Source organism: Lepisosteus oculatus, chromosome 14 (assembly GCF_040954835.1).
Source record: "Lepisosteus oculatus isolate fLepOcu1 chromosome 14, fLepOcu1.hap2, whole genome shotgun sequence".
NCBI lineage: Eukaryota > Metazoa > Chordata > Actinopteri > Semionotiformes > Lepisosteidae > Lepisosteus > Lepisosteus oculatus.
In genome coordinates, this window is record NC_090709.1 from 18,078,752 (window position 1) to 18,103,062 (window position 24,311).

At 46.2% G+C, this 24,311-nt stretch overlaps 1 protein-coding gene and 5 non-coding genes across 6 annotated transcripts in view; 3 read left to right on the top strand and 3 right to left on the bottom strand.

Annotated features, from left to right (window-relative positions):
* LOC138242765 (zinc finger protein 850-like) overlaps positions 1 to 24,311 on the top strand; it is a 409,608-nt gene that overhangs the window by 238,607 nt on the left and 146,690 nt on the right. The gene's annotated exons all lie outside the window — the stretch shown is intronic.
* On the bottom strand, positions 1,409 to 1,521 carry trnal-caa (transfer RNA leucine (anticodon CAA)). The gene is made up of 2 exons: positions 1,484 to 1,521; positions 1,409 to 1,454 (listed from the first exon to the last, which is right to left on the bottom strand). It is a non-coding gene; the product is annotated as a tRNA-Leu (tRNA).
* trnal-caa (transfer RNA leucine (anticodon CAA)) lies at positions 4,279 to 4,391 on the bottom strand. Its single transcript has 2 exons — positions 4,354 to 4,391; positions 4,279 to 4,324 (listed from the first exon to the last, which is right to left on the bottom strand). It is a non-coding gene; the product is annotated as a tRNA-Leu (tRNA).
* Positions 20,632 to 20,704, top strand: trnaf-gaa (transfer RNA phenylalanine (anticodon GAA)). The gene has a single exon. It is a non-coding gene; the product is annotated as a tRNA-Phe (tRNA).
* On the top strand, positions 20,814 to 20,886 carry trnav-aac (transfer RNA valine (anticodon AAC)). Its single transcript has one exon. It is a non-coding gene; the product is annotated as a tRNA-Val (tRNA).
* On the bottom strand, positions 22,265 to 22,429 carry LOC138243611 (U1 spliceosomal RNA). Its single transcript, XR_011192266.1, has one exon. It is a non-coding gene; the product is annotated as a U1 spliceosomal RNA (small nuclear RNA).

Consider the following 24,311-nt stretch of genomic DNA (forward strand, 5'->3'; position numbering starts at 1 on the left):
ACAACCGTCCGCAGATGGGTTCAGATCCTGAACGCATAAGTCAAAAGAACAAAAGCGAAGTAAACTCTCTTCATTGTCTTATAGTTTATGTAATTAAACATTTTTTTTCTTTCTTTATAATTTCTTACTGTTGATAGACGATTTATTGAATTTTAACAGAATCACAACTACAAACATTTGGGGTTAAACTTTTATTCACATACTCTAACAAAGAGAAACGTTAGTGTCTTCCAGTGTGTGAGCCAATTTCTAAAAAAATTAAAAATAAGTTATAGAAATTGAATTGTTCTACTTTTTAGGCTTGCATAGTCTTATTCATATTTCAGTTAAGCCTTTTCTTCTGTAGTAATTTCATTTGATATTAAAATTAGTCCAGATTTACAAGAACTTTGTAATAAGTTTCAATTTAGGAAAATCGTGCCCAGAAGCTACCAAAACTGGTAATGTTCACATAATGTGTAATGCCAAAGCAGCAGTTGGGGTGGGAAACAAAAGGCATTTCTTGGTATGAATCCTAAAACTTCATAGATGGCGTTCTAGGACTTCTCGCTTCAGATAAAGCTGTTAATACATCATAGATTTCTACTCAATCAATATCTGCAGTGTTATCACTACCGAACGCTAAATATAGATCCTGGCAATAATTCATGAGTTGTTCGTTAGAAAATTGTTTATGTTTTTTTAAAACATATTTTCAATACCAGACAAAAAGTCGAAAGTTTCAATTTCATGCAGCTGATGATATCTCTCTTCGATGGAAGTTATAAGTACAGTACATCCAAAATACTGCGGAATCAATCAGATTTACATGTTTCTTGTGGATCCAGAAGATCATTTTGAGATTTAAAACATGCCTGTCTTTTCTTTTTTCAAGGACGAAGAAGTAGCAGCAGTAGTAGAAGTTATGGCAAGAACGTGTTTAGAGTTCAGCACTTCTCATTTCTAATGCAGAGCCATCGAAAAGCACCGCCAGTGATAAAAGAAATTGCAGAATTGGTCTGTTCATGCTGCCTACACGCTTTGAATTGCTGGCATTTTCTGCAAGCGTTCCTTTTTGAGGGTTCATGAAATTCCTCACATTTGAGCCAACACTAAAATATTTCATTCGGGGTCGCCTAATTCATAGTGCAAACCGAATCTACAGGGGAATGCTGTGGCACATGAAGCCGTTTGTTATTCTGTTGTGAGGTGTGAGGGGCGGAATGCAAATCGAGTTGGTGAATAGAAAATGAAACAGGAGTCACTTCTTGAGCTACGAATTCCAAAAAGTATGAAAACCTGTGCATTTTAACAGTGCAGAATACTCACAAATTGCACTGAGTTGCTTGGTTTCTTCTGCTGCTTTTATATTTCAGTCATTCACTGTCAGCTAGCACTGGAACAATTCAAGAGAGGTAAAAACGGAAGCTGTCAGGAGTGGGATTTGAACCCACACCTCCATTTGGAGACCAGAACACCCAAGCCAGCTGGAAAGACACATGTCTTTGAGTCTGGCGCCTTAGACCAATCGGCCACCCTGACAAGCAAAAGCGAATGGTATGCTGAATGCACCAGTAGTTGACTAAACTGAGTTTCTTCCCTGAAATTATTTGCTTGCGAAGACCCAAGTTGCCTTGAATGGATCTTGGAAATCAAATATACGGATGGATTGTTATTCGGTTGTGAGTTTTGAGGGGCGTATTATAAATTGAGTTGGTGAAAAGGCGCTTTTTGTTAGTCTGTCGGGAGGCTGCACAAGGTGTTTAAAGGGAGAACTTCTAAAAGGCAGGCTCTCTATGTTTAACATCAAGAAAGATTTTTTTTCTCAGTGGAAATGCTCTTTGGCGCTTTCAGCTTTACGTAGAGAACAACGTCTGCCGAGACCACTTTTGAGCCAGTGCAAATGGTAATGTGCCACCAAGTACATTTAATATTGGCTGTGGTAGCGAGCTGCTTTTGTTTGTGAAGCTTTTACTTCTTTAAGCTGAATCATCGGCAGGAGTAGCTTATTAAATCTTTGCTCATTGCGCTCCATCAGAAATACCTTGTCCATGTTCAAAAGAGATCAGGGGATTTACTTCATGCTTTCACATGGCATACCTTACACGAAAGATTTAAATGGGGAATTGATTGTGCTTCTTGATGTTGTTCCTGTGGTTGCCTTGGTTACAATGGTGAACGTTCTTCCACGTTCTGCTAGAGTATCCACTGGGTGGGCTTTATCAATTGGCTCGGATAGGTCATCAGTGCTCCGTCTCCAGAAAAATAATCAGCACTGTCTTTTTTCTGTGCGCATGACCGTCTTTTAAAACATATAAAATCATGAGTTCATTGATTTCTCTAAATAACAACAATACATTTTAACCCTTCAATCCAATAGTTTTACTCCAAGTAAAAAGCAGCGCAATATATAGAGAGATGACATTCAAAGATTTCAACGTTCTTATTGGATTGCCTGTATGCAGATATCGCTCAGAATTGCTAATATGATTTTAATTCAGTTTTTCTCTACTACTTTCAGAGTCTTTTATTGACCTTGCTGAAGCAGAGAAGTGACATAATCACAAATGCAACCAGCTGTGCAGCTGTTTCTAGTTTAAATGATTAATGCGAAAAAAAAAACAGCTCCTTGCATTAAGAGTCCTCCCTCTGGATTCCTCTGAAAGCTACGCGAATTACTCACTGCGTGTCCTGTACTGTGTAGCACAGTGACAAGAACGCCTTGAGTTTTTTTCCGTATGTGAAGGAAAATGCAAAAGAGCATGAAAAGTATTGATGGTATAAAATATCCATGGTACAACTCGAGAAAGAACTGAAGGACAAAACAATGACATTTGATGATTACAAGAGAAACACAACCGTCCGAACATGGGCTTGGATCCTGACCGCTTGCGTTAAAAGACAAAGCAAAGGATATAACCTGTAAATGTCTTCATGTCTTACAGTTTATGAAAAAACACAATTTCTTACTTTCTTGATAATTTCTTACTATTGATAGATGCTTTTTTAATTTTAACAGAATCACAATTACAAACAAATGGGGTTAAACTGTTATTCACATACTCTAACGATGAGAAACGTTAGTGTCTTCCGTTGTGTGAGCCCATCTCTCAAAAAATAAAAAAATAAGTTCTATAAATTGAATTGTTCTATTTTTCAGGCTTGCATAGTCTTATTCATATTTCAGTTAAGCCTTTTCCTCTGTAGTAATTTCATTTGATATTAAAATTAGTCCTGATTTACAATTTTTGGACATGGTTCATCTTAAAGAATTTTGTAATAAGTTTCAGTTTGGGAAAATCGTGCCCAGAAGCTACCAAAACTGGTAATGTTCAGATAATGTGTAATGCAAAAGCAGCAGTTGGGGTGGGAAACAAAAGGCATTTCTTGGTATGAATCCTTAAACTTCATAGATGGCGTTCTAGGACTTCTCGCTTCAGATAAAGCTGTCAATACATCATAGATTTCTACTCAATCAATATCAGCAATGTTATCACTACCGAACGCTTAATATAGATCCTGGCAATAATTCATGAGTTGTTTGTTAGAAAATTGTTTATGGTTTTTTTAAAACATATTTTCAATACCAGACAAAAAGTCGAAAGTTTCAATTTCATGCAACTGATGAAATCTCTCTTCGATGGAAGTTATAAGTACAGTACATCCAAAATACTGCGGAATCAATCAAATGTACATGTTTCTTGTGGATCCAGAAGATCATTTTGAGACTCAAAACATGCCTGTCTTTTCTTTTTTCGAGGACGAAGGAGTAGCAGCAGGAGTAGCAGTAATGGCAAGAACGTGTTTAGAGTTCAGCACTTCTCATTTCTAATGCAGAGCCATCGACTCGGAAAGTACCGCCCGCGATAAAAGAAATTGCAGAATTGGTCTGTTCATGCTGCCTACACGCTTTGAATTGCTGGCATTTTCTGCAAGCGTTCCTTTTTGAGGGTTCATGAAATTCCTCACATTTGAGCCAACACTAAAATATTTCATTCGGGGTCGCCTAATTCATAGTGCAAACCGAATCTACAGGGGAATGCTGTGGCACATGAAGCCGTTTGTTATTCTGTTGTGAGGTGTGAGGGGCGGAATGCAAATCGAGTTGGTGAATAGAAAATGAAACAGGAGTCACTTCTTGAGCTACGAATTCCAAAAAGTATGAAAACCTGTGCAATTTAACAGTGCAGAATACTCACAAATTGCACTGAGTTGCTTGGTTTCTTCTGCTGCTTTTATATTTCAGTCATTCACTGACAGCTAGCACTGGAACAATTCAAGAGAGGTAAAAACAGAAGCTGTCAGGAGTGGGATTTGAACCCACACTTCCATTTGGAGACCAGAACACCCAAGCCAGCTGGAAAGACACATGTCTTTGAGTCTGGCGCCTTAGACCACTCGGCCACCCTGACAAGCGAAAGCAAGTGGTGTGCTGAATGCACCAGTAGTTGACTAAACTGAGTTTCTTCCCTGAAATGATTTGCTTGCGAAGACCCAAGTTGCCTTGAATGGATCTTGGAAATCAAATATACGGATGGATTGTTATTCGGTTGTGAGTTTTGAGGGGCGTATTATAAATTGAGTTGGTGAAAAGGTGCTTTTTGTTAGTCTGTCGGGAGGCTGCACAAGGTGTTTAGAGGGAGAACTTCTAAAAGGCAGGCTCTCTATGTTTAACATCAAGAAAGATTTTTTTTTCTCAATGGAAATGCTCTTTGGCGCTTTCAGCTTTACGTAGGGAACAACGTCGGCCGAGACCACTTTTGAGCCAGTGCAAATGGTAATGTGCCACCAAGTACATTTAATATTGGCTGTGGTAGCGAGCTGCTTTTGTTTGTGAAGCTTTTACTTCTTTAAGCTGAATCATCAGCAGGAGTAGCTTATTAAATCTTTGCTCATTGCGCTCCATCAGAAATACCTTGTCCATGTTCAAAAGAGATCAGGGGATTTACTTCATGCTTTCACATGGCATACCTTACACGAAAGATTTAAATGGGGAATTGATTGTGCTTCTTGATGTTGTTCCTGTGGTTGCCTTGGTTACAATGGTGAACGTTCTTCCACGTTCTGCTAGAGTATCCACTGGGTGGGCTTTATCAATTGGCTCGGATAGGTCATCAGTGCTCCGTCTCCAGAAAAATAATCAGCACTGTCTTTTTTCTGTGCGCATGACCGTCTTTTAAAACATATAAAATCACGAGTTCATTGATTTCTCCAAATAACAACAATACATTTTAACCCTTCAATCCAATAGTTTTACTCCAAGTAAAAAGCAGCGCAATATATAGAGAGATGACATTCAAAGATTTCAACGTTCTTATTGGATTGCCTGTATGCAGATATCGCTCAGAATTGCTAATATGATTTTAATTCAGTTTTTCTCTACTACTTTCAGAGTCTTTTATTGACCTTGCTGAAGCAGAGAAGTGACATAATCACAAATGCAACCAGTTGTGCAGCTGTTTCTGGTTAATAATGATTAATGCGAAAAAAAAAACCAGCTCCTTGCATTAAGAGTCCTCCCTCTGGATTCCTCTGAAAGCTGTGCGAATTACTCACTGCGTGTCCTGTACTGTGTAGCACAGTGACAAGAACGCCTTGAGTTTTTTTCCGTATGTGAAAGAAAATGCAAAAGAGCATGAAAAGTATTGATGGTATAAAATATCCATGGTACAACTCGAGAAAGAACTGAAGGACAAAACAATGACATTTGATGATTACAAGAGAAACACAACCGTCCGAACATGGGCTTGGATCCTGACCGCTTGCGTTAAAAGACAAAGCAAAGAATATAATCTGTAAATGTCTTCATGTCTTACAGTTTATGAAATAACACAATTTCTTACTTTCTTGATAATTTCTTACTATTGATAGATGCTTTTTTAATTTTAACAGAATCACAATTACAAACAAATGGGGTTAAACTGTTATTCACATACTCTAACGATGAGAAACGTTAGTGTCTTCCGGTGTGTGAGCCCATCTCTTAAAAAATAAAAAAATAAGTTCTATAAATTGAATTGTTCTATTTTTCAGGCTTGCATAGTCTTATTCATATTTCAGTTAAGCCTTTTCCTCTGTAGTAATTTCATTTGATATTAAAATTAGTCCTGATTTACAATTTTTGGACATGGTTCATCTTAAAGAATTTTGTAATAAGTTTCAGTTTGGGAAAATCGTGCCCAGAAGCTACCAAAACTGGTAATGTTCACATAATGTGTAATGCAAAAGCAGCAGTTGGGGTGGGAAACAAAAGGCATTTCTTGGTATGAATCCTTAAACTTCATAGATGGCGTTCTAGGACTTCTCGCTTCAGATAAAGCTGTCAATACATCATAGATTTCTACTCAATCAATATCAGCAGTGTTATCACTACCGAACACTAAATATAGATCCTGGCAATAATTCATGAGTTGTTTGTTAGAAAATTGTTTATGGTTTTTTTTAAACATATTTTCAATACCAGAAAAAAAGTCGAAAGTTTCAATTTCATGCAACTGATGAAATCTCTCTTCGATGGAAGTTATAAGTACAGTACATCCAAAATACTGCGGAATCAATCAAATGTACATGTTTCTTGTGGATCCAGAAGATCATTTTGAGACTCAAAACATGCCTGTCTTTTCTTTTTTCGAGGACGAAGGAGTAGCAGCAGGAGTAGCAGTAATGGCAAGAACGTGTTTAGAGTTCAGCACTTCTCATTTCTAATGCAGAGCCATCGACTCGGAAAGTACCGCCCGCGATAAAAGAAATTGCAGAATTGGTCTGTTCATGCTGCCTACACGCTTTGAATTGCTGGCATTTTCTGCAAGTGTTTGAAGTGGAAATCTAATAAGTAAATTGATTCTTAAAATGTAGAGAGTTTAGAAAAAAATATATTGGTGCTTTTAGAAAATATATTTCAAGGATGTAATTGCTGTGCTACAGTACGTGCAGAATTTTAGAAAACAGTGCGTCAACAAAGTACACTGTTTAGGTTACTTTAGAAGACAAAGTACCAAAACAATATATGCTGTCTGGGTCGTTAGAATTAGCTGAAAGTAACTGATTAGCTTTGAATAACAAATCTATTGCTTCTTCTCTCGCTCTATGATGTAATCTGTTTTGTCTCAGGGAGAGGGGAAGTTTTTGAAGGGACAAAGCACTGAGCTTTTTTACAGCGCAACGTCTTATAAAAGCCCTGTACTGCTTGTAACAAATTGAGTCTCTGGTTGCACTTTGCAGAGTGGCAACAGGGCTCCCAATATTGCAATATTGAAATTAAGACCTTACTCAGGTGAGAACTCTCTTTTGTGGCTTCCTTGATAGTTATATTTCCATGACAATTTGGGGGCTCATCCGGGATCACAAACCTGAACGCGAACGGCTGCTGAAACTCCATCCGGACCCGGACAATTTTAGCAAATTGGACGAACCTTGGAGGATAAACTGTTTATCCTTCCAGAGACGCGTCTGGAGAATTGGCAGCTGGCTGACGTCAGTAAGTGATCCTTTAAAATTAATAGTTTGAGAACCGAGCCACAGGGGTGTTCTCACACAGGTTTGATGAGTCTGGGACTCATATAAAGAAATTATCTTAACACAGACGTGTGGTTTTTGCTCTGTGGAGTAGTTGATGTGATAAGGTTCTAAGTAAGGCACCGATCGGTAAAAATGGGAAATTAAAATTCAAAGACGAAAGTGGGACAGAGCAGTCCAGCAAAAGTACATGTACGACAAATTCAGAGAAACAATTATAGCCTGTGTTAGAGTAAAAAAAAAATTTATGTTCATGAACTGTAAAGCTAGGGTAATAGGTGTAAGGGAACTTGCACATAATTTATATATGATAATTAGGGGCCCATAACTATGAAGGATCTTTGTAAGTGAATCAGAATGGACAGAGGAAAGTTGAATTAGGAAAAAGAAGTTTCCTGAAGAAGGGGAAACTTAGAAGAGAAGGAGAAGAAAGGAAAGAAAGTGAATTGGAAAACTTATGTAATGGAAAGAAGAATCACAGAAATAAGGGGAAGCTTCAAAAAAGACTAGTCTTGAAACTAAAGAACAGCAAGCTGCAGCTAAAGTCATGGCCATGCCTTCTAAAAAGAAAAAGTCTCCACCGAAACTAGAAAGCGGTCAGGAGCCAAAGCCTTTTCACTTGTTCATGAAATGCCAATGTGCACTTTTACAGGTCCAGAAGGAACATTGACATTGGTCTCCTAGTGAATTATTTGCATTAGTTAAGACTTTTCCTAAATTGCCTGATGACCGTAAAGAATTTCGAAGAAAGGCAAGCCTTGTTCTTGATTGTCTTAAGCCTAATTACAGTTACATAACCTTGTTGCTAGATTATATTGTTCCTAAAGGTTTACAACGTCCTCTAAAAAGGAGGAGGCAGATTGGCGGATACGTGACCCAAATGATGAAGAAGTATCCATCTAAATTAAACCACACGGACATGGAGAGGAAAAGTTAGGTGGCCGCTTCTAAAAAGAGGTAAGGACTCCTCTTTTCTAAAAAGTCCCTTGTCCTCTCCATGTTGCTGTGGTGCTGAAGCAAGTACAACAGAAAAATGAGTTAATGGTGTATGTGTTTTTAGATGCCTGTTTTGTGAAGGTGGGGTAGAAAAAAAGGGATTGCTGAAGGAATAGCATCTCGCCCTGCCCGTGCGAAACAATCCAGGTGTTGCATCCTGGTACACGACTGCAGTACGGCTGAAGGTAGTAACTAGAACTGTACTCACAGAAGAGCCGAAAATGGTAACTCGATTCAACTGTGTGTTTAAAGCCAGGATTTGGAACCTGGTCCGTGTTCCCGAATTTTGATAGTTCGTCAGTTTGTCTCGACTGGGGGGCTCCGCGGGGCACGTGGGAGAGGTGAAAATGGTTTAATGTGAAGAAAAAAGAAAGTTTGATTAATCCAAAGTGAAACTTAAAAGAAATATGTCAGACGGAATTTAGGATGAACAGGAATGTAGAAAAGTGTATGAACATTTGGATAAAAATAAACAATATTTAGAGGAATATTTGAGAATTCAACAGAATATCATAGATGAGATGCAAAAATCTCTGATGGAAAAGCTAAAAGCAATGGCTGAACGAAACAAAGTTATATATGCAGAAAAAGAAACAGCAAAAGAAGAAATAGAAGAGAGAATCTAGGAGAAGGGTGGGAATTAGTGTGGAGATTTTTGAAAGAGCATTACCCACCGAAATCTGATTAGAGAAAAGTAACAGCATGTCAGCAGAAGGAAGTGAGGATGTTTCAGATTTTACAGAAAGGTTTATAGCTTTATGGATAGTATACTCGGGGTTAGCCGATGAGAAGGAAGTGAATGAAGATACTTCCACAGTAATAAAACAAATTTACTTGAGTGGGTTAAAACCTGATGTTGCCAAGAATGTACAACTATGCTTTCCTGATATTACGGACAGCGGAGACAGATTTGATTTAATAACTCGCGAAGCATGCATGCAGAAGTGCGAGCACTGCAAATGGGAGGTAAAAAGACTCCCAAGGAGGAGAAAAGGGAGCCGCCAATTTGTCGAAATTATTGTGCGACTTTAATGTTATACCGAGATATAAAACCCCAAAGACAAAACTACTAATAAGCTGGTGTGCAGTTACTAAAAAAAAGGTGTTTTTTGGAGAAATTGTAAGAAAGAGGCTTGATTTCACAATTAAAGAACGTCAGAAGCTGAAACGAGAGCCGTGCGTGAACTAACAGTTTTAATCTAGTAAACCCCTCTGTAGCCTTCCTAAATTTATCTCAGGATTTAAATAAAAGTGAAATAATCTTACAGTGTGCAGTAACTGGGGGGGACAGGAGCACATCTGTCCTGTTTTTAGACTAAAACAGCATAAAGATGTGATATAAAGTTTTCTAACGGGTAACAGGAGGCTACAGGAGAAGGGGTGCAAGGGTTGTGTTTAAAGCAAATATAAGCTGTCACAGTCTGCTTGGGAAAAGATGTACAGTTTCAACTACTGATGTGGGTGGGGGACACCCCAGACCTATTTTAGGCCCAGACTGCAGCATTTTATAAGGAATTACTGCATGAAATAGCATTTATGTAAACTAACTCAATAGAGTTATGTGATATTGTGATTGTTTTACCTAATTAGGGAATCCATAAGGCCGGGCTACTCCAAGTATTGGATCTTGAGAGGAAAAAAAGGAGTATAAAACCAACTACATGATAAAGCCAGGGTGAATGCCTTCTCAGAACGAGCTTGTCCAGTGACGTATTGGTTTAAGGGGGGTAGTGCAGTCAAAAGACAAAATTGCCTTGACCCCTGCAGCAGAAACCGTTTTTGATGTTTTGAAACAAGCTTTCTTGCAGACACTGGCCCTGGACTGTATTCCCTCAGACGGATCATCTGTATGTAATCTGTCTGTAAGTGAAAGAAATGGGTTGTGAGCCATTGTGCTGGTGCAGGAGCATGGAGATAGGCATCGTCTGGTGGGTTATTATTATTCAGGACCCCTTGATGCGGTGGCCAAGGGGCCGTGTTTATGTGTTGTGCAGGCTACCTGCCTGGCTGTATAAACTGTGAATAATCTGGTGTAGAACTAGCAGACCGAATGAAAATATTTAATTGAAACTTGTAAATATGCTAAATGGAAAATTGTAGCAATTTATATAGACTGTATATATACATTTGGTGTATGCCACAATTTTGGATGGCAGTGAAGGAATAGGGATTTCCCCAACATGGAAGGGACTCCAGTCAAGAATGCTGGGTTTGTCTCTGAACTGTTAGAAGCTTTGCAGCTACTGACTGAAGTAGCTGTGGTAAAGTATAAATCACATAATAAAGAAATGTTTCCAGTAACTCGAGGGAACAACTTTGCAGATGTAGCTGTCAGGTGCACAGTCCTGGTAGAACAGGAGTCTGAGACCCCTGTGAGACCTCTGTTGGTGAAAAGGGGACAGCTACAGGATATTCAGGCTGAGGCCTCTAAAGCAGAGAAAAGGACATGGTTAGAAAAGAGTGTGGTGCTGCCAGCACACTGGACGCTCTGCATGCCCTCACAGCCTAATGCCCTTTGTAGCTCGACTAATGCACTCTGTCGGACACCTGGGTGTGAGTCAAATGGTGTGCCGGTTACCCAAACCTGGGTGGGGACCGTGTTTGAAGCAGTAGCCACTTATGTGGTATCTCAATGTGATGCTTATCAAAGGAACTCAACTACAGTTCAGGTGCAGGTGCTACAGCTCAAAAGGCCTGCTCCTGAGAAACCTTTCATGCAGTAGCAAATGTTTACAACCTTGGCTCTTATAATCTGTTTTCCCAGTGGGTTGCTGTCACTGCCTCTGTGTCTACCAAACACTTGATGATGGAGATAAGCCCTTGGTGGGCACTGCCCTACCGCTTGTATTATGATCAAGGGACAGGCTGTGGCTGGATTATTCGGGGTGAGATGGACTGAGATCACCCTCAGTCTGCTGGAACAGTGGAATGAAGGAACAGAAAAGATTGACTAGACATCAGACTGAAGGAACACCATGGGATGCGGGCTGGATCAAACAGAACTGTGTAATAGAGCCTGTTTGATATCATCACAGGCCAATCAACGAAACTTCCTGGAGGGATGAATTTGGCTAATGGATTGTTGAATTTGCTAATTCTCTATTGTAGTATTGTAGGTTGTTAATTGAAGTGGTGCACGGGGCTGGTGAACAGGTGCTGGACGCTTGGAGACCTCCAGTAGAGGGAAGACACGACCTGATACCTGGCGAGTGGGTGTGGGTGAGGAAGATATACCCTGCCAGATGTTGCAACCTTGCTGGGAAGGACCATATCAAGTGCAACTGACTACCGACTCTACCATCTGAGTGACAGGATGAGATCGCTGGATCTACGCATTGCGCTGACACCGAACCACTGCACCAGAGACTGAGTGAACATTATTATATTGTCACTGTTTCTGTGTTTGTTGAGCTTCCTGAGGGGGGGTGACAGTGTACCTGTTAAGTGTAATGAGTTTTACTTTTATAAATGGGGATATGGAATCAATACTTTATCAGTCAGCCACAAATAATAATCAGAGCTCCTGTTGGGATTGTATTGCTATAAAAGATGCTCATGGGAGTAATCCCCTTTGATAGAGGTGATTATTTAGGTTTATTGGCATGGGTAAATAGCCCTGCTTTTAGTCTGAGTGTAACTCAGATGTATTAGAATGGAAATAACTGTATGGTCCTCGCTATAATCACAGTTTTAGGCCATTCTCTATTAGGGTGATAGACAGCTGTTTAGGTGAGCAAAGACTAAACAGTACTTGTATTCTAGACAATTATTAGCAAATTAATGACTTAGCAAAGCACATCTATGATGAAGAAAAATATATATCATAATTATAATCCAGATGATTGGGGCATTGGTGCATGGCTACAGTCTGTGCTAGGAACCTGGAGAGGATCTCTGGTTCAATACATATTTGTGTGTCTGGTATTATTCGTTATAATCATACTGTTAATATCCTGCTTGAAAAACATGTGGACTAAAGCTGCTGCTTCTGTGCTAATTGTACGCCCTGAAGGGATCATGAAGGTCAAAAAATGACTTCATGGGAAAGGTCCTCTTATCTAGTGGCAGAACCTGATGGGTAGAACAATATAGTTTTAAGGGGGGGTTACCCTTGGGAGTGATTCCCCTAGATGCACATTATTATTATGATTTGTTTGTTCATAATAAGATGTTTTGCAGGAACGGGCCAATGAGAAATTTTACAACTTCAGCTAGAATTGTTCTGCAAAATGGCACAGCTGAGGCAGTGGAACAATGTGTAGATTTTTCTAAGTTATTACTCTTCTGGTGAAAGACTTCAGGAAAAAGAAGTGGTGTTCACTCAGGTGGAGGGGGCCGTACCAAGGCTGCTGACCACTGCGACTGCTGTGAAAGTCACGGAAAGGGTGCCCTGAATTCATGCTTCCCACTGTAAAAAGGTCACAAACGAACTGAGCAAAGCGCAGGAGTGATGTCTCCACAGGGATAGATGGGGATCACATGCTTGGGACTGATGTGCCCAGCCTTTTTCCTTTTTATGTGGAAGCCTGTCACCACCCAGAAAGAGGAAGAATCTAAATGCGAAGCCTCTTTGTATACAAACTGGCTGAATGAAACTGATAATGAGGGGGATATGAGTAATTTGTGGTATAAACTTATAAATCATACTGTAAAGTTAAAGAAATTTAATGCATCTTGTTATGTATGTGCTTTAATGCCTCATTCTACAGCCTCACCCATTTCTCTCCTGGTTAGAATCACTGTTTGGGCCAGGGGGAATGTTTTTCTTTAAGTTACTAACACCGATTATCGTAGCTGTGATACTTGTCTTCCTGTTTTTGTGTTGCTGTACGACATATATTATTCCAATGCTTTGAAATATGGTAATGAATATGTTTGCGCATCAGTATGTCCTGATAAGAACGCAAGAATCCGAAGTATGGGAGCCTCCTGGGAGTCCATATTGTAACGCCCTCGCCTGGTGGTGAGGAGGAAGCGCCCCTAGGCGCTCGTAGTACCGCTGGGCATGCTGGGAGTGGTAGCCGGGGACAGTCTGAGGGTCAGCACGATGACCAGCGGCTGACCCTACCTGTTTAAATAATGTCCTAGTAATTCTAGTGCCCTGTGTAGTCCTGTAAAAGTGTAGTGTGTTGTTAGGTAATTACCACCCTAACTATGTGTACGTGTTCCGTCAGTCTCCTCATGTGTGTGTAGATCCTGTGTCCGGTTTGTGTGGTTGTAAACGAATAAAGCTAATGTTTGTTTGTTAATCGCGTCTCCACTTGTCCTTGTTCTGAAAAGAACCTGTAAACGCTATATTGGTGTCAGAAGCGGGCAGAATGGACAACCCGTGGCAGACACGACCCGATTCTGTTAAGCGCCGGCTGACGCTGGAAGAAACAGAACCCATCGGCAGCGCACATAGGGAGCCTGAGCAACTCCTGGGTGCGACAGGTGGCCACAGCCCTTACCAGGGCTATTCAATAGTGGTTCCGCTGGTAGAATTGGGGTGACTGGCCGCTACTCCTGGTCAGATAGAGGATACTCTCCCTGCCGGAGCCGATCAGCAATTCTCACACCCATTGGCGCGGGTGAGACCAGGTCGCTACGATGGGGAAGCGCTGTGGGAAATCTACGAGGCGCAGTTCCAGCTCGCAGCCCGGACGAATGGCTGGAGCCGGGCGGAGATGGTCGGCCACCTGGCGGTGGCGCTGGAAGGAGTGGCCTGCCAGGCGCTCCTGGACGTCCCGGAGGAGGACAGAGGCGAATACACGGCGCTGGCGGCGGCTCTCGGTGTAGAGGAGGCGCCGGACTTGATGCGGGAGAGGCTGGCTCTGCGGCGGCGCCAACCAGGAGAGCGACTGGGCCCGGTTGCCGCTGATGTCGCGTTCCTCGCCCGCCGAGGATACCCAACTTTCCCCCGGGAGGCGCAGCGGGAGATGGCTCTCCAGGCTTTTCTCAAGGCCCTCTCACCCGAGGAGCTGCGGCGCCACGTGCAGCTGGCCGCGCCAACATTGCTGGAGCAGGCCTTGGCCCTTGCTACACGGGCTGAGGCCATGTTCGGGGTGGCTGGAAGTGCCAGCAGACGCAGTGCGCCCTGCCGGCTGACCGAGGCGGCGACGGAGGAATCCAGCGAGGGGGAAGAGGAGCCAGCCTGGGCAGCAACCCCCGCGGAACAGCCCCGCATGCTGTTTTACAACCGCTGCGGGAAGAGAGGACACCGAGCCCGGTTCTGCCGGGCACCCGAACCTCGCACTCCTCGATCGGCGTCGGGAAACGGGAACGGGGCGACTCAGCGTGGGGAAGGCCGCCCCTCGAACACCTCAACCCCCGCTCCGGAAAGCGCTGTTAAGACCGGCGCCCCTCACGCCACCGTGGGGCGAGTCGGCTGTAGCCGGGGCCTGTACCTCCACTGCAAAATCGAGGACCAACCCTGCCTGGCCCTACTCGACACCGGTTCATCGGTAACCCTACACCGGCCGGGCGTCCTCCCCGACACCGAGGGCACCAACCCCCCAGGATGGGAGGCCTCCAGCCTGCGTCTATGGAACGTGACGGGACAGCTCGCTGCAGTCCGGGGGAAACAGGTGCTTGCCTTCCGTCTAGGTGCAGCGACGGTCCGCCACCCCTGCTACCTCGCACCCATCCAGGAGGACTGCATTCTGGGGCTGGACGTACTGCAGCGAGTGGGGGCCAGTTTGGACTTGAGCCGGCAGGAGTTGGTGTGGCAGGGGGAGCGACTTCACCTGGTGGAGGGCAGGCCCGGCGAAGGCCGAGGGACGCGGGCTTGCCGGAGCTGGGAGAAAAAGAGGCAGTGGCGGCGGCGGCGGCGGCAGTCGCCGGGGCAGACCAGGCCTGTGAGCCGGGGAGCGAGCGTGCCGGATCCTGCTCCCGAGTCAGCCGGGGGGCCAGACAAGGCGGCGGCGGCGGGAGCCGAGCGTTGCGTGGAAGCGAGGCGCGCCGTTGAGGATCTACCAGCGGAGCTGCGAGGGCCTCGATCAGGACCAGTGGCAGCGGCTCCAGGCGCTACTCGCCCAGAACGAGGATCTCTTTGCGGCGATAGATGAGAACTGCACCCGCACTGCCCTGGTCCAACACGAGATCAACACCGGCGACGCTCGGCCCATCCGCATCCCACCGGGACGCATGGTTCACGCCAAGCGGACAGCCGCCGAGGAAAAGATCCGGGAGATGGCCGCAGCGGGAGTGATTGAGCCCTCCGCGAGCCCGTGGTCGGCGCCAGCTGTACTGGTAAAAAAAAAAGACGGCTCGTGGAGGTTCTGCGTCAACTACCGCAAGCTGAACGAGGTCACCCGGAAAGATTCCTACCCCCTGCCGAGGATAGATGACGCCCTAGACTACATCACCGGGTCAACCTGGTTCAGCTCCCTGGACCTCCGCTGCGGCTACTGGCAGGTACCGCTTGCTCCCGATGCTCGCCCGAAGACGGCCTTTTCTATCGGCCAGGGCCTCTGGCAGTTTACTGTCATTCCTTTTGGCCTGTGCAATGCCCTGGCGACGTTCGAGAGGCTGATGGAGAGGGTGCTGGCATCTGTCCCGCGGAACAAGTGTGTGCTGTATCTGGACGATCTGCTGGTTCATGCCCGGGGCTTCGACCAGGCCTTGACGAACCTCCAGGCGGTGCTGGACTGCATCCGCCGTGCTGGCCTGAGGCTCAACCCCTCACCGACAAGGGCCGCCGTTTCGACTGGGACTCGGGCTGTGAGACTGCCTTCGGCCGGTTGCGTGAAACTCTGGTGGGGGCCCCCGTGCTGGCCTACCCCGACCCGCGGTTGCCGTATGTTCTCGATACCGACGCGAGTGACTCGGGGGTGGGCGCGGTGTTGGCGCAGGAGGGGCCGGATGGGGAGCGCGTAGTGGCCTACTATAGTCGGGCTTTGACTAGGGCTGAACGGAACTACTGCGTGACCCGTCGCGAGCTGCTGGCGGTGATGGCGGCGGTCCACCACTTCAGGCCGTACCTGTTCGGGACCCGGTTCCGGCTGAGGACCGACCATGCGTCCCTCACCTGGCTGCTCCACTAAAAGGAGCCGGAGGGGCAGATGGCGCGATGGATAGAGATCCTGCAGGAGTACGACTTCACTGTCGTGCACCGTGCGGGGTCTCGCCATCTCAATGCCGACGCTCTCTCGCGGCGCCCCTGCGAGGCCGCGGACTGCCATCACTGCGCCCGGCGGGAGCAGCGTGAGGTGGCTGTCCGCACCGTGGCGGGGGTGGGCACCGCGGCCACGGCCCGGGAGGGGCCGCTGGGGGTGGGCCTGCCAGACCTGGCGCAGCGTCAGGCAGCTGATCCTGACGTGGGGCCGGTGCTCCGCTGGAGGGCAGCAGGGGTGCGGCCTACGCGAGAGGAGCTCGCCCCGCACCCGAAGTCCGTCAAGGCCCTCTGCGCCCTGTGGGAGGCCTTGGAGGTAAAGGACGGGGTGCTGCACCGGGGGTGGCGGGTACCCTCCAGTGGTGAGGTACGGTGGCAGCTGGTGGTGCCTCGGTCGCTCCGTGGGGCGGTGCTCCGAGCGGTGCACGGCCAGCCGGGCATGGGGCGGCGGTAAGAAAACCCTGCAGCGTCTCCGAGGCCATTTTTATTGGGGTCTTTGCCACCGGGACGTGGAGCGGTACTGCCGAACGTGTGCGGTGTGCGTGGCGCAGAAGGGTCCCCCGAGCACTCTCGGGCCCCCCTCCAACAACACCAGGTGGGGGCTCCTATGGAGCGGGTGGGAGTGGACGTTTTGGGCCCGTTTCCGCGCACCGAGGCTGGGAACCGCTACGTCTTGGTGGCCATGGATTATTTTACGAAGTGGCCGGAGGCCTACGCCCTCCCGGACCAGAGTGCCCCCACGGTGGCCGATGCACTGCTGGAGGGGATATTTGCCAGGCTGGGGGTGTCGGAGGAGTTACACAGTGACCAGGGGCGTAACTTCGAGGTCTTCGCCAGAGTGTGCCAGCGCCTGGGGATCACTAAGACGCGGACCACACCGCTGCATCCCCAGAGCGACGGGTTGGTGGAGCGGTTTAATCGGACGCTCGCCACCCAGCTGGCCACCCTGGTGTCCCGGCACCAACGGGACTGGGACTGCCACCTCCCCCTTGCGCTCTGGGCGTACAGGACCGCGGTCCAGGAATCCACCGGGTGCACCCCGGCCTCGCTCATGCTGGGCCGGGAAATGCGAACCCTGGTGGACCTGGTCTTCGGCCCGCCGCCCGGAGACGGGTGGGCACCGCCGGCTGGACCGGACTACGAGTGGGACCTGCGGCAGCGGATGCAGCGGGTGCACAGCTTTGCACGGACCCACCTGACACAGGCGGGGGTCCGGCAGAAGCGGCACTACGACCTGCGCTGCAGGGGGCCTGCCTTCCAGCCCGGGGACTCGGTTTGGGTGTACAACCCGCGCCGCTGCAAAGGCCTCAGCCTTAAGCTGGCGCCGTCGTGGGAGGGTCCCGCTGAGGTACTCGGGGTGGTGGGTGAGGTCTGCTACCGTGTCCGGTTGCGAACACGGGGGAGAGTGGTGGTCCTGCACCGAGACCGCCTGGCCCCCTACCGGGCCCGGGAGGAGGAGCCGTGTGGGGAGGCTCTACAGGAGCAGCCGGGGCTGGAGCCGGACGATAGTGGGGCGTCCGTGGGTCGCCAGCCGTCACTGCGGCACAGGGTTCCACAGCAGTTTGCCCAGTACGAGTACAGCCTGAGGGGGGTGTTCGAAGTCGGCGAGACGCCAGACGCCAGATGCCAGACGCCAGACGCTTCAGGTGGGGGCAGTGTAATGCCCTCGCCTGGTGGTGAGGAGAAAGTGCCCCTAGGCGCTCGTAGTACCGCTGGGCATGCTGGGAGTGGTAGCCGATGACCAGCGGCTGACCCTACCTGTGTAAATAATGTCCTAGTAGTTCTAGTGCCCTGTGTAGTCTTGTAAAAGTATAGTGTGTTGTTAGGTAATTACCACCCTATGTGTACTTGTTCCCTCAGTCTCCTCATGTGTGTGTATATCCTGTGTTTGGTTTTGTGTTAATGCTTGTTTGTTAATCGCGTCTTCACTCGTCCTTTGTTCTGAAAAGAACCTGCAAATGCTACAGTATTTATTTTATAAACACCAGTATTGACACTTTGATCAGTATATTTATTATTAGTAGCCAGTCTTATAAATTTACAATTTAGATTAAGTCTGGTAACAGTTATACAGTTAATTTAAATCATCAGACCACTGATGGAACTGAGAGCTGGGTGGAAATAAAACCAGGATACACATTTTAACCTCCAGGATCAGGAGTCTGATCCTCCTGGCTTCTTTACTCTGAAGATTTGTGTAAAACTCTTAAAAGCGCTTATTTCAGGGACTCGTGCTTGTCCTCTACTGCTCCACACAGGTACGCTTTGTAACGCAATAATCTGCGATGTAAACTTTTTTTTCTGTTTAATGAATTTTATTCCTAGGTTTGTCGCTCTCCTTCTCCAACTGTGATGATTCGCTTCTCTTCACAGTCCGGTGTGTTTTTTTTTGGGGGGGAGATTTTATATCTGTAAGAAAAGCCCCCCGGGCTCCGGACAGGAGTCTCCTCCAGCTCTGCTTTGTCAGAAAGAGCTCTGTGACGTCACAGACACCAGCCAGAGCGCCGGGATCAGAGAGCGAGACCGCGGGAGACGCGCGGAGGGAACGGAGGAGAATTATTGATCACTTATGTATCGACAACCAATTTATTCAGCTGAAGGACCATAGAATAATCGATTAACTTCACTGATTGGTGAGTACTGATTCTTTTCTTGACCCTGTTTAAATATCTAGAAAACAGTCAATAAAGACTGTATCGATCAATTACCATAGTGCGTTTAGTGTTAATAATGTTCAATCCGAAATTAAACAATGATTATTCATATTATTATTTAGGTAACTCTATCCTAGAGCTAGAAAATTATATTCCAAGTTGATAAATGTATGTAAGTAACAGTTTAAATGGATTTTTTCCAGTGTTTATAAATCATAAGTATGGTAACCACGGCAACAGCCGGCACGTCACTGTATGTGTCTAGGTGTCTCGCATTCGTCACAGAGAGTGTATGTGACGTCACGGGCAGCAACTAATTCTACTACTAGTGTATTCATTTTAACATTAGTGAGAGTACAACTGGTAGTTTTAATGGTAGTGTTCATAACAAAGTGTGAGTATTAATAACAAAGCGCTTGTTTGTTAATCGCGTCTCCACTCGTCCTTTGTTCTGAAAAGAACCTGTAAATGCTACAATATTCTTTACTCAGCAGCTTATTAAAAACAGCTCCCGTGATGTTCAAACCGATTTTTTACACAGAACACTGACACAGCTTTGCGTTCTGAATCTCTTTTTCTCGTGCGTTTATTTAATGTGGCACAATGCACTGGGATAAGGGTATTCTGTTCACAAACCAATAGCATTTAAACCACAGCCCAGGTTCGATCTGTCTCCCAGAATCACCAGGGCGCACACACACACACACACCCTTGCCGTTGAAGTGCTCTGCTTCATTTCTAAGGGCAACTCAACATTCACTCCTACCCCGAGTGCAGAAAAGACAGCGTCCGCAGCAACAACAGCTCAGGTCTCTGCACAGGAGCTAAGCTGCCCCCATCTCCTCTGCTCTGCGGCTCCTGCGGAGTGGAGTCCTGCCTGGAGCCGTGTTTGCAGGCAGCGGCTCCCCGCGCCCTGTCTGTGCGTCGTGTCCAAGAGCTCCTGGGAGGAAGAGAGAGCCCTCACACTCGGGGGCTTTTCCACGGTCTGTGTGAGGAGGGGCGGGTGTGTCCAGTAGCTTATCGAGCGGAAGCCTGGGGCGGCGGAGAGCTGTGATCGTGCAGACCTTGAGGTGTCACCTCTTTGTCTGCTTTCCCGCCCCCCCTCCGCCCAAGCTCTGCTCCAAAGTAGCCCAGCAACCCCTTACACCTGCACGTGTCACAACCTAAGGTGTGGTCATGAGACATCCATGGGGTGTCGTTCTGTTCTTGTTAATTGTTTCCTGCCCGTCGCAGGTAGGAGTCCATGCGAGGAAGATGCGCTGGACAGAGCTCAGAGGGCACACCTGGGTGGCTTTCCTTCAGAGTGACGTTCCTGCAACACTCTCCCGCTACTCTTGGTGCGCTCATGCCGCAACACAGGAAGGCTGGAGCAGGTGGCTGTGGGCTCTGCGCACCGCCAAAATAGCTCAGTTGGGAGAGCGTTAGACTGAAGATCTAAAGGTCCCTGGTTTGATCCCGGGTTTTGGTATTTTGTTTCATCGCGCCCTTTGTTCCTCTCTCCAGCGCACCCTGCCTAAAGTGACGCGTCCCTTTCTCAGCCCGAAATGCAAGCAAGACACCAGCAGCGGTCCCTGCAGGTTTCCATAGTGTAGCGGCTATCACGTTCGCCTAACACGCGAAAAGTCCCCGGTTCGAGACCGGGTGGAAGCAGCCTCGTTTTGCACGCTCCTGTACTTCACAGAGGTCTTGAACGACCGGTCATTTGTTCCCAATGTATTTCCGGTGCCTTCGTGCACTCTTGTACCAAACGCACGTTCCTTCTGTACGTGGAGCCGATCATTTGCAATTGGGCTGTGCCGACAGACCAGGACGAGCTCTGTCGGCTCAAAAGCAGCGCAGGACCTGCAAGAACAACAGAAAGATTAGCATCCAGCGGGGGCCTCTTAGTGAGCCCAAGATCTCATCAAGAATCGGCTCCAGCAACAGGGCTGGGCGCATTGTTCCATTCTCCGACCACTCTCGGTGTAAACAAGTCCCTCCTGGTCTCTGCTTGAAATGCACTTTCCTGCGTTTGCTTTGGTGTAACTGGCTTCCCCTGCATGGGCGAATGTGAAGAAGATCCTTAGTAAGTCATTGAAGAAAACCAAGAAGAGGTCGGAGTGGCCTCTGTCGTTCATCAACGATCCAGTCAGGCAGTACTCCTCCTATTCTGCCAGTATGCGGATTCGAACCGGGGTTGTTGCGGCCACAACACAAATTCTGAGCACTATACGATCACAGCGAGTTACCGAGACATACACAGCCAGTAGGAAAGGATGTACTCTCTTTGTGTGACACTAGTCGGAAAAGTCCTGACGCTGCATTTCAACTGAGCCCTAGTATACATCAACCCTTCGACACTCTGAGTGCCAACTCTCTTGTGTGTTTTCTCCATCAAGCAGGTCATCAAGGCAGCAATTACAGTTTGCTTACATGACGCACGCACAACATGGCTGTATGCTCCCATATGGTCTAGCGGTTACGATACCTGATCTTCACCCAGGTGGCCTGGTTTCAGCTCCTTGTATGAGAACGTGTCAGTTTTGCCTCCTGCTTTCCAAAGATCAGCACCATGTTTTACGCCTCCCCCGAATATCGAAGCTGCCTCTAAATCTGCAAATGAAGATGAGTCGACAAACCACTTGTTTTTCGTATAACTATACATATATTCATTTAATACTGATTTCATTCATTGAGCACGGATACAATAGAGGTACAGCCATTCACTGTTTGACATGTCTGCACTGGTACAGAACCTAGCAATCAGAAAACGGGTGAAACTGTCTTGAGAATTAGCATACAGTACCGAGGCCCCCATGACCAAATAAAGGCTAACCTCGATAATCAGCCTAAATAATGCAGACAACAGCAAAACGACCGACTTTGAAAAGGGAATGAATGTCCGGAAGGAGTAGTGTAACCAGCTTGAAATGCTTCTCCGGACCTCTAACTAAAAGAAACCGGGAACCAGCAGTGGCTTTCGAACTGGGATCCTATCGCAGCTCATGGTGTCCTAACTCTCCCGTATCTGATATTGGACCAAGCACATCAGGAGAGAGCGCGAACGCAGTCCCCCACTACCAGAAATTATGCAGTCGAGATTCCCACATTTGGGGAATTCGCAGGGGTCAGCACAGCCGGAGTGCAATGGCCGAGCCTCGCCCTGGGTGAATCGATTTTTTAAGAACTTTATTTTCTTTTCACAAAAAAATACAGGACATCACAAATTAGAAAGCTTTACATTAATATACATACTTAAAACAGTATATATAATCACATCTCATTACATTTTGACACGGTACCAGTTATATAGCAACAATTTATTTTTTTCTGGTGCAAATCACATTCTTTACTTAAACATGATAATGTTTTTCACAGTTTCTTGAGATATTGACCTATGCTCTCAATTTCCCACAGATTTTCTGCTTCCTCCCTCCCTTCTCTCCACAGATCTCTGAGGTAATAGTTCTCTCGGGTGATGAACAGGGCCAGGCTACCTGCTGCCTTGACTGGGACCTCGATGCCTTTGAACAGCCCCATGTTCCTCACTCTCCACAGGGCGTCTTTCCCACTGTTCACCACGGCCCAGATCCTGTCAAACATGTCAGGAGGAAGTTTGACAGGAGAGATGCCGTTGTAGCGGCAATGCTTGTTAATAAGACAGAATTAGGCGGTGGTATTCTGTCCTAATTGAGGCCCCATCTCACCCTCCATCTTTGTGGTGCAGCCACAGAGAAAGTATTCATGCAGGTTGATTTAAGATGTTTTCTTTTGATAATGGACAGCACCCAGATGGGGATGCACTTAGCTTAGCCTGGCTATCATGATCAATGGTCATCCATTGGTGCCTATCTGTCTAGGGAGTGCCGAATGGACATCTGGACTGCATTCCTAAGTGTCAAGAGTAAGTGACTCATATCTCACCTTGACCAACCAATCAGGGACTGGCAGGGCGTGGTAATACCACGTGGGTCTCTAATGCCCGCCAAACTCTCAACCAATCAGCACACATCTATGTCTTGGTCAAAAAGGGAGCGCAAGCTCAGATCGGGGCTCTCCTTGGCCATTTTCGCGTATCCTCAGAGACAATCACGTGACAACTGCTGTTGTCTGCAAAGGGACTTGGACTTTGTTCTAAGCGCGAGGCCGAGGATCCCATACGTACTCAGAATTCTACCAACGTGAATGATCCGCTTGATCAACGGCAGCCTACAGTTGGACCCTCATCGACAACCTGAATAGCTTATTCAGAAGCAGCGCTGGACCAGGAACGAACCAGCTTCTTCCCAGGCAAAAGAGTGACTTGGTGTTCGTGCCGGGAGATTCCAAATCCATACACAGTGGATAAGTAAACCCCATGTTCTACATTGTGTCTCGAGAATTCAATTGTACCTCAACACAAGTTGTTATCAATTTAATTCATGAGTAATGTATTTACTTCCGAGTTTAGAGTAACAGTGGGTAATAACACTGATTAGCGATTTGGTAACCGAACAATATATATTGACATATATTCTCTGTTGTGTATCTCTTTGTGTTGGCATCTCTTCGAGATTATATACCTTGTATATTGATAACCCTCACAGTAAGGTCTGCCGCTCGTATCCAGGCAGACTAGTATATGTTTGGTGCACAATTTATATGAATAAATGTATCTCGTGTATTGAACCCGTGTGTGTGCGTTGTTAGTTGTTCTGACGATTGATTTTCTAAAAGCCACAACGAACAACCTCGTGATTACTGCTACAATTAATAATTGTCTCAGTAAACCCATCAAACCTCTACAACCACGATACACCACCATAAACTATATTAATTTAGGAACATAAACATATAGTGTAAACTGTATATGGCTGGTATTGGTAGTTTAAAGAAAAAATACACACCAGTATTCCACTTTCTTCCTAAACATTTTAAGCATCAAAGTCTTACATGTAGTAAGATTTTACCACGTTTCGGAAACGTTTTTACATGCTCCTTCTGACCATCTTAACTTTATATACTTTGTGAAAAGTCATAAGATATTCACATTTTCTGTGAATGTGCTTGTTATCGGAGTAAACAAAAGCCTACTTTTAGAATTTGATTAATAGGGA